This window comes from Bactrocera neohumeralis, chromosome 5, assembly GCF_024586455.1.
Source record: "Bactrocera neohumeralis isolate Rockhampton chromosome 5, APGP_CSIRO_Bneo_wtdbg2-racon-allhic-juicebox.fasta_v2, whole genome shotgun sequence".
In the NCBI taxonomy this organism is placed as follows: Eukaryota; Metazoa; Arthropoda; class Insecta; order Diptera; family Tephritidae; genus Bactrocera; species Bactrocera neohumeralis.
The window spans coordinates 77,081,478-77,086,693 of NC_065922.1; the positions used below are offsets into that span (position 1 = coordinate 77,081,478).

At 26.7% G+C, this 5,216-nt stretch overlaps 1 protein-coding gene across 1 annotated transcript in view; it reads left to right on the forward strand.

The window, feature by feature from the left end:
- Positions 1-5,216, forward strand: part of LOC126760120 (arginase-1) — a 32,829-nt gene that overhangs the window by 4,484 nt on the left and 23,129 nt on the right. The window lies entirely within an intron of this gene.

A 5,216-nucleotide genomic window follows, 5' to 3' on the forward strand; every position in this document is an offset into this window, starting at 1 on the left:
AGTTTCGAAATTTTTCAAATATACAATATACAGTTTTTAATCGTTGTTTTTTGTGTAATATAGCAAAAACAACAACTTTTGTTCTGAAGTGTTATTTAGTTTTGTTCGAATTTTATCGCTTTTTAAGCGCATTCTAACCTGGCATCCGTCTCAAGCTTTTAAGCCATTAATTACAATAATAAGTATAATGATGTAGCATATTGAACTTAAAATTACAAGAAGTTAGATAAAATTTACAAAGAGAAAAATGGTTACAATGGTTATTCGTGTATCTAGAAATGAAATATATGCAGATACAAAATTAATGGAAATGTTTACATTAATGCAGAGCTGAAATACGAGCGCTTATTTATAGATTGTTGAATTATTAATATTGCCGATAACTGGAAAAAGGATTATGCGTACATTTTTTCAATCTTTTAAATTACTTCATTTTTAAAATCTTCCTACATTATTAATTTTTTATTTTTTGCTAATATCGGCTCTACATTGAACGTTACGGCTCTCTGGTTGTTAGGTTGGCGATAAGTGATAGATGAATGGTTATGCTTGTCTTATTTTTGCTATTGTCTTAATGCTTTGCAATGTTTTCATACCTTCATTGACAGAAAAAAATTATAAACAAGTCTTACACAATCGCTTACAAAAATTATACACTAAATTTTTAAATAAAAATTTCGTTTACTAAAATATAATAATACAATGATAATTAATAATAATAATTAAATACTTTGTACGTGAGCGGTTGGCGTTCAAGAAGTTCAAATAATCTGGGATACATATTTTTTATTTTTATTTTTTTTTACTGTGAAAATTAGCACACAAACACCTGTAAATAAACAAATCAGAATTAAATTAAAAATATTACAATACAATGTTTTGCAAAAATGTACTTCTAAGTAATAAATCAGTTGAATAGAAGAATACAAATACAAACCGAGCGTTTTTTTGACTCATTTAACGGTTGACTGATTTTGAGAAAAACGAAAAAGTTTGGTAATTTGGCATTTCGGTAAACAAAACAGTGTTGATAACATTATTTTAAATTTTTTTTTGTTTATGTTTTTCTGCTTTTGGGTTACTATTTGGTACGGCGCACATCCAAAAATGAACCAATAATGGGTGTTGTTGTTGTAAGATATACGCAACGAAATTCATAGGGAGAGAAAATCAAACTATAAATAAAGAGCTGTATAATTGATACAAGTCATAAGCCAATTAAAGAAATGTGATATACTAATTTTTCAAAATATGAAAAATTATAATAACTTATAAAGTTTACTTACCGAAAAATATACACAATACAGTTATACAATATACGGTTACATTTACAAAACTAGACTCAACAAATGCGTGAAAACGTAGGAAAATGCCGCAGTAATTTTTTTCTTTGCGCTATAACTAAACGCCGAGTCCCTTTCGTGAATTTAGCGAAGTAGTGACAGCTGAAAAACCGAAAATTTTTTGGCCTAAAATTTACACGATACAAACAAAGATACAAGAACTTGCTGTCGGCATTAGACGCGACACAAATAAGTACAAGAACAAATAAGTGAAAAAAATATCTTAGCGATGGGGTGTTGTAGTCGATAACTGGTGTATACAATATACGAACAAAATATTGTCAACACGAATGAAGTTGATAGAAAAAATACAATAATTTTTCGCAACATTATATATACACGCACTCATTTTAGCATGTTAAATAAAATAAATATTATATATTAAGAAACAAAATCTACGTTTTGAAAAAACCGCTTTAAAAATCGTTTAACCCATTAGTGCCTTGTGAAAAATTAGGTAACCAAAAATACAACATAACTTTCAAAGAACCATTAATAAATTTGGATCATCATAATAAAAAAAATATAAATTAAACGCATTACTCGTTTTCTTATATAACCTGGTAGAGCGGGTCCACAAATATTGTTTTTTTCCTAATTGCGTGTACATACAGATGTATATGGACCAAAATGGTACATATTGTTTATTTATTTATTATTAGAAATATAAAAAAATAAGTTAAAATTTTATTAGAAATACGAAAAAACTTTTTCGACTACCCAAAATTTTGGAAATTTTTGATTTTGAATTTCAAAATGGGCTTTAATAAACTTATATTCGTATCTCATTGAAAAAATATTGTTCAAAAAAAGTATTTGATTAATATTAATATTCATAATGGATCATAAAAAATTAATGAAAAATTACTTTGTTATAATTTTAAAAGTAAAATATAGATAAATCATCTAAAAACAAGCTTTATCTATCTAACGTGGTTTAACGTTGCAATTTATTTAAAATGCCAGTAATGGGTTAATTTGCTCATTCTAGGAAAATAAAAAGTTATTCGAAATAAGTATGGAAAATTAGATTCGAAAACAAAATTTTTTCAAGTAAAATTCAAGTCTCGAAATTTTTTTACGATCTTGACAGTGAACCCGAAATAAATTGCTACCGAGGATTTTATATAAAAACAAAATACCGACTGTTTTTGCAGAGACTCACACTGGGGGTATTACTTAAAAAAGAACCAATGAGCTGAAAACCACAAAGCGAAGCAACCTAAAAGTAAAAAATCACTAGCGAATTCATTTTAGGTACGCTGCTGACAACTTTAACAATGCTATCAAAGGAAAAGTTAGAGTAAACTAAAATCCAAATTCTTACACAAAACAACTGAAGTCAAGAAAATGTGATTCACATATCTAAAACCAAAAAAATAGTTTAGAAAACTTAATTAAAACGAAATGAAAAATTAGAATTTGAAACAAACGAGACAAGAACAGAGTGGAAATTATAAGAATTTTAAAGAGATGAAAACTTAACAATAAAAATATAAATCGTTACGAGATTGTGAAATCAACCATGAATACAAACAAATTCACAGAGTAAAAGAAGAAAACGAAATTAATCCAAACCACACGATTTCAAAAAATCGCAGCCGAACAAAACAAAATTGCTGGGCGCCTACAACAACACAACGACTGCATACAAACTTAGATGAGAACAACACAAAAGTAAACAGAAATGTTACACAAAACCCAATTTAATGGCAAAAAATGCGCAGAAACCGAAATCATGGCAGCCAGAAAGGTGTAGTTGTAGAAAAAATAAAATACATTAAAAATAATACAAATAAATGGAAGAAAAAAATTAAAACAGCGCTGAATCGAAACAAATGCAACCACAATTGTGTAGTGTTTTGAAAAAATTAATAAAAAAAAAATTAATAAAAAAAAATTAATAAAAAATATAAGAGTAAAAAAATATTGAAAACGGAGCTACGTCGAAACTAATACCGGAGTGAAAATACATTGGAAATATCACTTGTAATATTTGTTGTTAAAATAAATGAAGAAAAACTCATAATCGTATTTTGAAACACATTTATATGTAATATTACTTTCATTTTGGGTTTTTGGTTAATTCTTTTTTGGTTTTGCTTATAATTTAACCGCTAGAATAATAATAATAATTATTATTATAAATATAATCATAATATTTCTTTAATATATGTAATAATAAATTGCATTAAATATCATTTTGGTTAAATGTGTATATAGAAATGAATAAATTAAACTTTATAAACTTATATAATGTCTTTTTTTAATATCAATTAAGTTTTGTCAAGTTCGTTTAGCTTCTTGCTATTTTTCCACTTTTCATCATATTTTTCCTCAAATACCAAATACCTAATGTTCAAATAACACAAAATTTTTCTTAGAAAAAATATTTGAAATGTTAAAACATTTTTGTTGAGTATTTTGTTATTTCCTTTTTTCTTTTTGTAAAAGCAGAATTCTTACTGTAAATATTGCAAGTATCTCTTCTGCCGTTATATCAACTATAATTTAGTACTAAAACTTTGCTTTGGAATGCTTGAGAAAACAAAAGAAACTTGTAAAATTCGTTTCGCTTTTTGTTTAAGGAAAATTTTCGTTATTTTGCTATTTATTACGCTCTTGACTTAAATATTTCTTAAGGGATTAAGTTTTTCCAGACTTTGTTTTTGCATTTTGACTAGCATTGGAATGGTTTTTATCTTTCAGTATTAGCATATATATTATATTATTTATGTTTTATAAATTCTACACAAAAAAATGGTGTGAATTCATGAAAGAATTCGACATGCGAGATCATTTAGCCTTTACAGCTGTTTGACTAGATAGAAAATTCACAGAATTTTTCAAAAATAATTAAAAATTATAAAAACAGTTTTCTATATACCTACATATGTACATATATAGTATGTATGAATGAATGCGCTACAAAAACAAAAGGTGATCAAACAATTCGTAGAAGACCTAGCGCGCTTTTAGAAGAAATATATTGCATATATCCTGCTAGCTCTCGGGAGGTGGAGAGAAGGCGAGAAGTAGAAGGAAGCCAGTGAGTTTGTGTCAACTTGGTATGTTGAGAAAGCGCTGCCACAAATTAACACAGATTCAACAATGTGTTCGACAATGCAGATTTAGATCGAAAAACAAACGAAAATGGTAACAAAAAAAAAAAAACGGAAAATCAAACCAAATGAAATGAAATATGTATGTCAAACGAAAACGAAAATAGTAGATACAACAAAAATTAACCAACCAACGAAATATTGCTAAACAACCAACGTAAAACAAAGAGAGAAAAAGAAAGAGAATTTACAAATTGGTAGAAGTAAATAAAGCGGGATATATATATATATTTTTTTTTTTTGCTGTGGGGGTGGTAAAAGTGATAGATGCTAATAACGCAACATGAGAGCGCGTGGCACACATAAACGAGTAACGATATGTGCAAAAGTATTTTTGTTTTATCATATTTAACATTTTTCCAGTAAAATTTTATTTAAAAACATATTTAAAAAAAAAATATTATTTAAAAATATTATTTTAAAAAATATTATTTAAAAAAAATATTATTTTGGTAAAAGCACTCGTTGAAATGCTTATTCGAACGTTTTCAAATAAGATTTTACTAGAAAAAATTATTACGAAATAAATTTGTGATACTCAATGCTCTGAATATACATATGTATGTTTCAAAACTTTTTTTTAATAAAAAAAAAATACACATCTTTCATTCGCACACGCGCGTAAATGTGTGCGTAACGCAAATGAAAAGAGTTAATGGAGAATGTAAATCATAAAGGAAACGAAGTGGAAATCATGAGATCATGGACACAAACTAATGATGATAATGACAATAATAAAATAAAAAACAAA